Raw genomic sequence first — 11028 nt, forward strand, 5'->3', positions numbered from 1 at the left:
TGTTCAAGGCAACGCCTACAGATACAAGAATGCTAGTTCATTCCGCCGTGACGTCATGTTGTCAGTGTTGACAGCGGCGCCCTTATTGGACTTCGCATCACTGGTTAGACAGACAGGATGCCAGGGACGGGACCGCGGTCAATCCTTGATGGAACGTTTTTTGAACCCATTGATGACTCCTCTTCGTCCGGAAGCAATAGCTTTAAGGCGAAGCGCCAAGCCTGCAAAAAAGTAATTTCGGGATGAAAAAAAAAAAAACAAAAAAAACTTTCACTTCAAACTTAAAGCCTCATCTCATTTGGCGTTCCAAAGAAATTTAAAAAATGTATTGCATTATCAGTATTTATATTCCTGTCCTCCCTAAAATGTATTCCTGTATTTGATTTTCCAAAGACTTTTTGACTTTTTCGAAAATGTATTTCCGATACGTATCTCGATACATTTTTACAGATATATTTGAGTATCAGTATTTTAGCTACTATTTTTATTTATCCCAGCATTTGTATTTTCAAAATACGTTCTTGACTATTTCTGCTCAACCCTGCAAAACAATGCAGCTGTCAAGTGCCAATTTGTGCGTTTAGGAATTAGAGGAATGGAATGGAACGATTCAGCCATTCCAGGAGTGGGAATGGGCCCAGTGTCCCCATTCCCAGAAGTTGAAAGGAATTGAATTATCGAAGACTCTAATTCCCCGGAATGGAATTGGACTTAAATGGGGGTGCCTATTCCGCAACACTGATCTGCAGAGTGCACTTCGTGAACACCCGCAAGGACAACGCTGAGGCTCATCCTGCACGAGTTGCATGTTTGGTTTAGTCTACCCCAAGATTCAGTATAGCTTGGCTAAAGATGGATAAGCTTAGGTGACGACTGCTTTCTCACGAATTGGGACACATCTTTCGTGAGATCTGGAATATCATGAACAGCTGATCTGCCGTGCAAGATCTCTGAAATAGTCGGGGTTCTCGGCCTTACATTTTCCTGGACAGTCCTTGCTTCTCGAGATGTGTACATCATCTGCAAGTGTCCTGCCGGCCATACTTCGAGTATACGCCAATGTAACCGTGTTAAGAGCATGTGAAGAATTTTATATTGTCACAAGTTTGCGTGTTTACCTACTCGTGGTTGTGACACAACTCAACAAAAATATGTTTCACTGTCAACAAAACATTTCTGAAAGCGTTGCATTATGCTGCTGTATCATATTTTCCAGACAATAGTCCGCAGGGGCAAATTTGGCGTAAAAAATAGATTTTTCTTAGATTGTACACATACGGTGTCCGCACCTGGTGCTTAGTCGTCACGAATATCCTCTCATAGACAGCGCACCTGGAGGAATGTCTGCTTTCTTAGCTCACAAAAAAGCTGGTATTATACATAAATTATCATTAACACACTCTTTCATTCACAAAAATCCGTCTCGTCTCGTCATAATCGACGATATTGAAAAACAAAAATTTCACATAGTCCGCACAGCCTAAAATTTCAACTTTTAAAAGTTTAGCCCGGAAAATACTGTACATTTCGAGCTACCGTACAATACGGTAGCTTGAAAACATGCCAACATGCCACGAAAGAAACTTTATTCAGTGAAGTAGCAATTAAACACTGACAGGCATGGATTATTTTTCCAAAAAATAAAAATTGTTCTACTAATGACAACCTATCATGTGTCACTGGTGTTTTCTTTGCTACACAACATTTTCCTTTTAAAATGTCCCACACAGTAAAGTATAAATCGAGCCCCCACCCAATATTTGAAAATCTTGCATATGGACTGGACAACTTGAACCTGAAAGAGAAATTAAGTTTTTTTATAAATCCATCCAACTGAACATAGTAATAAAAATTCGACTAAAATTATGTGCAGTCATATGCATAGCAGACATTTATGCTGGAGATTTGGTCTAGGCTAGCATCTTCGTTTTCAACTGTTTTGACCCTCTTTCTGACAGAATCTCGCTGCACATTATTGTTCAAACTCGCAAAAAAGTACCATTAATCAGACTCTAAGAAAAAAGTTGGCCGCAAGGGACTAACGGCGGCATTTGGTGCTCTGAACTCCCAGTTGCTCCCCGAAAGGACCATCTGACTCAAGCTAGGTACCGTGCGCAAAAGCTGGGGACTAACTGCGCTCGACTGGGACCAACCGATAGGCGTGCGCGAGCAAAAGCACCCATTAGTCCCCCTCAGACAGGGTGCATCTGTAGGATTTAGTCCCCGAAGGCAAACCGGAATGTTCGCCAGGAGGACGGATGCTATTTCGCTTGTCTTGGGGATCGGCGAGAGACTGCCCAGCACGGCTGAAAGTGTTGACAAAACTCGGACGAAACTGGCGAACTTGTTTAATGTGCCACGAACCTCAAGACATTGCATGGTAGAGCTTCACGCGTTGTGTGAATGCGAGTGAACGAATGTGTTGACTCGACTTCACCCAACTATCTCGTCAAAAATGATCTGTTGACATTCCACAAGTCCGATTTACGTAATTTGCCTTCGCGCAAAAAATGTGCATTTATCCAAACGCAACACCTCCTAATACTAACACTTTTTTTTTTCTTTTTTAAAATTAAACTTAACAGTTTGTAGAAGCCAGGCTTTTAACACCGGAGTCTCGCAGCCAGAATAAATGGTCACTTCGATCGCTAAAACTGAGCATTCCCACCGGCGATATAAGCAGTCGCGCGATGCGACTAGATCGCATCGCAAAAAAAATTAGATGGTACCGGCGTGTGCGATAAGCGAGTCCAACGCCTTCGTTGGCGAGTCGTTTCTCGAAAACTCACGCTCCGAATGCCGTTGATTGGCTCAGCCGCTCCGCGACTAGATCGCGTCGCTTTTTTCACGCGATGGTCGCTTTTGCGATGAAAGTTATCGCGCGACTAGATCGCATCGCCGGTGGGAACGCGCCTCCGTTTCTGCGTGACAAACCTTTCTGGGTAGTCCAATGTCGAACTCAAAATCCGCAACGACAAACTTGATGCACGGCACGTTCCACTTAAAGAGCACACTGAGGGGCAGTATCTAGACGCCTTCATGCCATCGTCGTCGCTGTTTCCAAAACAATCCAGATGAACAACAAAGAACGAACCACGCCCGGAACGTCAGACCTGGCAGCACCCTACTAATACAAAGCAAATGCAAACTAAAAAAAAAGCCACTCGAGAAAGCTGGAAATGCTTAAGAGTGAGAGAGAGAAAAAAAAAGATAAACAAAAGTGTTTGCTTGTACGTCACTCGACCGGCGTGTTGAAAGTGGTGACCTTCTCCCGGTCTTTGGAGCTTTTCGGTGTCCTTGTGTCGTGTGTAGTGGGAGCGGGAAAAGAGATTATCTTCTGCGCGCACTGCCCGCTACCCCCAATCCCCTACCCCTCATTCTTTGCTCCTTGGGGTCGGTCGGGAAAATGGGAAGTGTCTTTGTTTGAAAAGAACCTGTTTTTAGTAAGTTGAAAGTCGAAATACAGCCTTCGTCGGTGGCTGGTCGCCTTGTGTCGTCTCCGATCATGGCGGGATACGGTTTGGATTCGCGGTACTGAAGCACTGCACTTAATCTGTTCTAAAGTCACAAGTCAAGGGAACTCGATTAAGGTATGTCGAAGTGCTTCTGTTTATGGTGTATTTATTAACTGCGGCTTCAGAAAGTGTTTTATTTTGAGCGCGTTCTCTAGCTTGCAAAGCGCACGCCATGCTCTATTCTTTTTGGCACCATAGTTGCTGATTTTGTTATGCAGCACCGAGACCTCATATTCAATCGTATCGAGCGAAACGCCAGTTCTACCAAGGCTTATTTTTTTTGTGTGTGTGTGTTTCGCATTCCCTGGCAGGATCGCTTGACCATAAACGCCTGTCTACATATGCAGCGGAGCGCTACAGCGCTGACTTTGCGCTAAGCGCGTGCTGACGGGATCCGTCACCAGCTTTGTATCGCACCGACAAAACTCTTGCTCATGGCAGACGAAAAGTAGCTCATCACACGTGAGCAGCGCTACATCAGCGCTCCTCTGCGTGTGAGAACCGGCATTACTGGAGACATTTATTCGATTGTACACTAGACTTTCGCGTTGATGGCGTGAGATCGTGCCGTCACTTTGAAGCATAGTTTGAGCACGCACGCGCTGGGTCTGTAATTCGCAGCGAACGGTCTACTAAAATCTATTATTGCGCTGGTCTGCTGTCAACAGATCGCATGTTGGATGTGAATCATTGAATCACTTATGCAGCTTATTTGTTAATTTATTTTGCGTGTTTTATAACTTATATCTCATATATTTGTCGAGCGATTGGGTATTTACGCTGCCCTGTTACTAATAATCCAAATTCCTCGCAAACAGGCAAGAAGCTCCCGGTGCCCCAATAAACGGTGCTGGGACCACGACCGGCTTGGACAGACGTCCTAGTGTCCAAGCCATCGTCGACGCAAGTGCACTCTTCGGAATTTGGCCTTATCGTGGATTCTACCGCCCAGGAACTTCGACTTCAGTCATCCTTGAATGCGATGTGTATCTACGAGGCACTAAAGCTACGTTTAACCTGAACTCCACAATTTTGTTTCGGAGATTTGTGGCTCGGGACCAAATGTAAAGGATAAGCCTTTAGTCCCAAAAGCCTAAATCCAAGGACGCAACGTTTAGACCCAGGGGTCCAAGTGCAAGGGCCTAACAGTTAGTCCTCGGAGTTCATTTGAAACGGTGTAACAGTTAGTCACAGGGGTCCAAGCGCAAAGGTCTAACAGTTCGCCTTCGAGGTTCAATTGAAACGGTGTAACAGTTGGTCCCAAAGGACCAAGTGTGAGGGCCTAACAGCTAGTCCTCGAGGTGTAACTGAAAGCGTGTAACAGTTAGTCCCAACGGTGCTAGTGCGAGGGACTAACTGACGGGGCGCAACAGTTGCTCCAGTTACAGTTGCTCCCCTAGGGGGCTAACGGTGGTGGCAGCGCATTTGGTCCCCCGAGGGACTAAGTCGCGCTCCCTTTTTTCTTAGAGTGCAGGAGCAGGTCCCAGTTGCTGCAACCTACTGCCTCAGAGAAGTGGGACAAAAATACCTGGTACTAAATGTACGAGGCCTTTGTTCAGGTCGTGCCCTGGCGTTTTAATTCCCTACTGCTGAGGCAGACTGAAGCAGGAAGAGTGTTCAGCAATACTAATAAAATTACGAGCGTCGGCACAATGCTCGCACCGGTCCGCGACTCAAGCCCAGGGAGGACCTGCAGTCTCAACTGTACGCGGGGGACTTATCTCTTCCCGGAATTATCACCCTACGCCCGCACGATCCCCGACACGTTAATATTTCTTCGACGTGGGTGAGCCCGAAACGCTATCCCACTCGTAGCCTCTACTGCGAGAACGTAGTCTGCCGGTGGTTCAGCGACCGAAAAATAGTATTCCGACGTCGTCTACGTCAAACAAGACTCACGAGAACAGTGGTTCATTGTGATTAGTAATTTTAAAGGCACGATGTTATTAGAGCGCAAAATTTAAACACGGGACGCTCACCTGTAAAGTTATCTCGTAGACGCCGTACGGCCGCCACGGCCTTACTCTCGAGGCGGACCCGACTCGTTGGCGGAAAAATCAACCGCTTTCTCGGTGGAAGATGCGTGTTTTTGAAGTTTCTCTATCGTTCCTTGACTCACCTTGAGAAATAATTCTCGCACGCTTTCTATCCTCTAAATCTTCACTGTACGCTCGAAACACCTGCGATGCCAATGGAACGCTACGAACACGACCAACGCGACACGACCATGTGTTGTACTGCGGTGGCTCTACCAACGCAATTTCGAAGCGCCCCCTGGTTGGGCGAATCGATTCTATACTGGAAACTCCGCCGAAAACCTATGGGAGAGGTAGCGAACGTGCGAGTGGCGCCTCTAGCGTACTCGGAGTCTACGGAAGCAGACGACGCAATGGAAATGTATACATCGACACGCGGGCTTGACGTCACGGAGCTGCGGCGGCGCTGCAATCGCGCCGGAGCTGAGGGGTGTGGGCAAAAGCGCGCACGTTTCGCATGGGCGTTATAGCATTTCTGCATGCCGCGAAGCTGTGTTGCCGTTAATTGCACCGAAAGGTACAAGAAAAGCAGCGGAGTAAGTGTCCACAAGTTCCCAGCAGACTCTGAAAGGCATAGAAGGTGGATAATATCCGTGGATGGAAAAAAAATGGTCGGCCCGCGCGAACGACCGTTTGTGCGGCAAACACTTTCTTCAAAGCCAATGCGGCTTCCATTTCAATCTCCGTCCGGAGGCTTGCTTATGTGCAAGGAAACCGTTGTCTGATCTAGGGTGCCTACATGTCTGTCTGTCTCAGGGTGAAGACATCCATTGTTGCCCTGAATGTGTCAGCGCGTGACGCTCTCGCGCACTCGGTGCGTGACTTGGGTGGTAAAATGGCGTCTACGCGTTAGCCAAAGCTACGCGCTCGAGCTGAGTGACACTGGATTGCGCGCGCTTCAAAATGCATAAAAAAACGAGTGGGCGGAAAAATGGCTGAGATGTCACCACTCAAGCAAAAGCGCGCGTGTGTATGAAGGCACTCTAGTCTGATCGAGACCACCCGGATTTTGTTTCCACGGTGTGCGCGCACAAAGCATCAGCCAAGCGCTCGTCGAATGCATGCTCGCTACGCCCATGCTACCGAGCAGAAGGGGATCGACGACAGAACGGCAGTGTTGTAGGCGTTACCAAAAAAAAAAAAACGAAATGCGTCACTCGTTAATTGCAAATAGAAGGTACGCGTTACTGAGCTACGTTACCTAAAAGTAAAAGGAACGCGTTACCGCTACCGATAAAAAGTAACGCACGTTACTTCTGCGTCACTTTTTTTAAATTATGATTTAACAGATTTTGCGGCTTTGACGATACAGGCCATATATCAAGAAATATTATGTTCATGCAGAAACTGAACATAATTACTTTATCTCTTTTTACTGTTTCACCTAAATACTCACGAGAAAAAACGCAAAGAAAAACATGGTTTGACGCCTAAAACACGTAAAAAAATGAAGCGTAATTTTTTTAAGACTTGGACAGTAGTAATGAGTAACGTAGTCACTTGAAATGTTAACGTAAGTGCGTTACCCGTTGCTGCGTCAAAAACGTAGCGAGTAGGTTACTACGTTACTGGAAAAAGTAACGCGTTACCGCCAAGACTGCAGAACGGACAAAACGTTACTGCTTGTCATGCCTTGTGGTCAAGAGAGTAGGAAAAATATCATACCTTTACTTGAAGACGCTGTGTGTATTTAATCAATTAATGAATACACTTCCGCAGACCCGCAGTCTGCTGATCCCGCCGGCAGTGCGGAGACCGACTCGAAGTAATCGTAGGCCTCGAGAGACTTGTACGCCTGCACCGTGTCGGCCATGAACTGGCTAGGCGAAAAAACTAAATAAACGACGACGTGAAACGTCGACTTCGGTGGCAGCAACTTTACGTCAGAACTCCAGCAGGCCTTGTTTACGGCGTACGGATCCTCGTAGGCAACGCCGTCCACGCACAGTTTGTTTCGATACCGCTGCCGTTCAAGCTCGGTAAGCGAGCTCAAATAGTCGGGCATAGCATACGACATACGTTGTCAGGAAATATGACGCACAAAAAAAGATACAAGCGTCCCTACAACGTCAACAACGAGCGCACGCCATAGAACGCAATGGCGAAAACACGGAGAGCCGGGCTGCGTTTGCCCACATAGCTGCCGCGCATGCGCGGCTTTCCGGCCGTGTTGGTAAACAGAGTCGCTCCGCGTGTCGGTCTATAGGCTCCGCGACGTCCTCGAGGTTTGCGTGCCCCGTTTCGTCACCCCAACAGCAGAAACAATTCATAACGGTCAATCCTCTTGTAAACCGGAATCCACGTATTACAACTGCGACGACAATAAAATAGCAATGCGCGCAGACACGAAGACACAGCCGCTTATTTAGACGTCTCAAACGCCACTCAGCGGGATCAACACGCGTCTGAAGCGCATAGCGGAAAAAAAAAGGCGTTGAGCTACTCCAACTTCGTCGTAAGAGGTTACTGTTTATCTGTTACAAACTGCTTTGTCACAATATCTTACCTGAATAGGTGACTATTAAAAAGTTCGCAAACAACATGTTAAAATTACAAGAGCAAGTGCACCAGCCGCTGCAGCATCATAAAAACAAAGAGTAACGAGAAAAATGACCGTGCAAACACTTTCCATACTTTGTCCAAAAAGATGGAGTATCCATCCCAGACGAAAATAAGAAAGAAATAGAGAACATTCGTCAACAACGGCGAATGAAACAAAAAAGTGTTTGCAGATGATACAAAAATACAAATCATCCAGCAAAGACCTTCTTCAACGACGACGATCGCACCGGGCGTCGGTAGGAGCACTGAAAATTAGCAGCTGGTGCTTGCCGTTGGTGTTGAGTTCACAACAAACAAAGCAAAGGCAACACAACGAAACTACAAAAAAAAAGAGCTTCGATTCTTTTTCGGCTGAACGTTTTGTTTGTTTATTCTCCTTTACGGCGTTGTAGAAACTAAGAGCAAAACAGAGGAAAGGAATAATGTAGTCCAGCTCACCCTTCCCGGCACGGGAAGTGTGAGCCGGGAAACGCACGCTGCAATCTGCTTCATGCTAGCAGTGTGTGACTTTTTTATTTTTGCTTTCGCTCTTTTTTCCAGCGACATTGGCAGGTTGTTCGTTTTCTCGCTTGGCGAAGCACTCCAAATTTACATTGGAGTGCTTGTTGACGTTCATGCCCAGGCAATCCTTGCGCACCGTGCCTTTGTTTTGAGTGTTGATCAGCGGCCTCAAGTGCGTTTTCAGCTGAACTTGGTGAAATATATCAGTGTAATGTGTGTCGAAGGCACGGCTGATGTTACCGGCCGAGCTTTTCTTGTTCTTCAACAGAATGTCTTTCGAGGTGTTCCATGTTTCTGATAGCAAGCATGATGACAGATATGATTGGCTGCCCAGCCGGCTACTTAGGACGGGATGTTCAGTAGTGCATCTGGCCTGTCGTCCATGAAGCTCTCAGCGATCTCCTGTGCAGTTCTCATAATCCTCCGTTGAGGCGTCACTGGTGATTTTGAAGCCATACTTACATAGCTCTTCCTGTTTAGTTCGAAGTAACTTAATTACTCAAGTTTGTTCGGTCTTTCGGAAGCACAAGAAGGATTTTCCACATCGCAAAAACTTATTTTTGCCGTGGTAAGCAGCACATGGCATGCCTGCCCATACAAAAATGGTCTATGGTCGGCTATAGAAAATCTTTGTATGGCCGGCTATAGAAAATTGGCCCAAATAGCTATAGCCGTTTTTATAGCTGTCTATAGCTTCTCCTATGGCGTCCCCTATGGCTGTCTATAGCCTCTTTCTAAAGAGACCCATAGACTCTATGGGTGTCTTTAGAAAGGACGCTATAGCCACCTACGGCTTTTGCTTTGGTTCCTTTAGCCGTCTATACCTTCTTGTATGGTCTGCTATAGAGATCTGTATGGCTTACGCTATGGATCTATGGTCGGCTATAGAAAATCCTTTGTATGGCTGGCTATAGAAAATTGGCCCAATTAGCTATAGCCACCTCTATGGGTGTCTTTAGCTCATTCTACAGTCGTGCCTATGGGTGCCTTTAGCTTTTCCTATGGTTCTAACTAGCTAGCTACAGAAGTCTATAGCTTTCTGAATGGTTTGCTAAAGACCCCTGTATAGCTTCCCCTTTGGGTTTCTTTAGCCAGCGTGCTATAGCTTCCTCTCCCTTTGGTTTCTTTAGCCGGCTATAGGTCAATATATGGACGCCTATAGAGATTACTATGGCTTTCTCTATAGGTCTCTTTAGCAATCTTGTTATAGCTTCCTATAGCTTTTCCTTTGGTTTCTTTAGCCACCTATAGCTCAATGTATGGTCACATATAGAGATTACTATGGCTTGCTCTGTGGGTTCCTTTAGCCAGCTTGCTATAGCTTCTCATAGCTTTTCCTTTGGTTTCTGTAGCTCCCTGTATGGTCTGCTATAGATGTTCCTATGGCTTGCCCTATGGGTGTGTTTAGCCAGCCTGCTATAGCTTCTTATAGATTTCCCTTTGGTTTCTTTGGTTTTCTGTAGCTCCCTGTATGGTCTGCTATAGACATTTCTATGTCTTGCCCTATGGGTCTCTTTAGCCAGCTTGCTATGGCTTCTTATAGCTTTTCCTTTGGTTTCTTTAGTTTTCTGTAGCTCCCTGTTTGGTCTGCTATAGATATTTCTATGTCTCGCCCTATGGGTCTCTTTAGCCAGCTTGCTATAGCTTCTTATAGCTTTTCCTTTGGTTTTTTTGGTTTTCTGTAGATCCCTGTATGGTCTGCTATAGATATTTCTATGTCTCGCCCTATGGGTCTCTTTAGCCAGCTTGCTATAGCGTCTTATAGCTTTTCCTTTGGTTTCTTTGGTTTTCTGTAGCTCCCTGTATGGTCTGCTATAGATATTTCTATGTCTCACCCTATGGGTCTCTTTAGCCAGCCTGCTATAGCTTCTTATAGATTTCCCTTTGGTTTCTTTGGTTTTCTGTAGCTCCCTGTATGGTCTGCTATAGACATTTCTATGTCTTGCCCTATGGGTCTCTTTAGCCAGCTTGCTATGGCTTCTTATAGCTTTTCCTTTGGTTTCTTTGGTTTTCTGTAGCTCCCTGTATGGTCTGCTATAGATATTTCTATGTCTCGCCCTATGGGTCTCTTTAGCCAGCTTGCTATGGCTTCTTATAGCTTTTCCTTAGGTTTCTTTGGTTTTCTGTAGCTCCCTGTATGGTCTGCTATAGATATTTCTATGTCTCGCCCTATGGGTCTCTTTAGCCAGCTTGCTATAGCTTCTTATACCTTTTCCTTTGGTTTCTTTGGTTTTCTGTAGCTCCCTGTATGGTCTGCTATAGATATTTCTATGTCTCGCCCTATGGGTCTGTTTAGCCAGCCTGCTATAGCTTCTTATAGATTTCCCTTTGGTTTCTTTGGTTTTCTGTAGCTCCCTGTATGGTCTGCTATAGACATTTCTATGTCTTGCCCTATGGGTCTCTTTAGCCAGCTT

Source organism: Ixodes scapularis, unplaced genomic scaffold (genome assembly GCF_016920785.2).
Source record: "Ixodes scapularis isolate PalLabHiFi unplaced genomic scaffold, ASM1692078v2 PGA_scaffold0__279_contigs__length_252992795, whole genome shotgun sequence".
In the NCBI taxonomy this organism is placed as follows: domain Eukaryota; kingdom Metazoa; phylum Arthropoda; class Arachnida; order Ixodida; family Ixodidae; genus Ixodes; species Ixodes scapularis.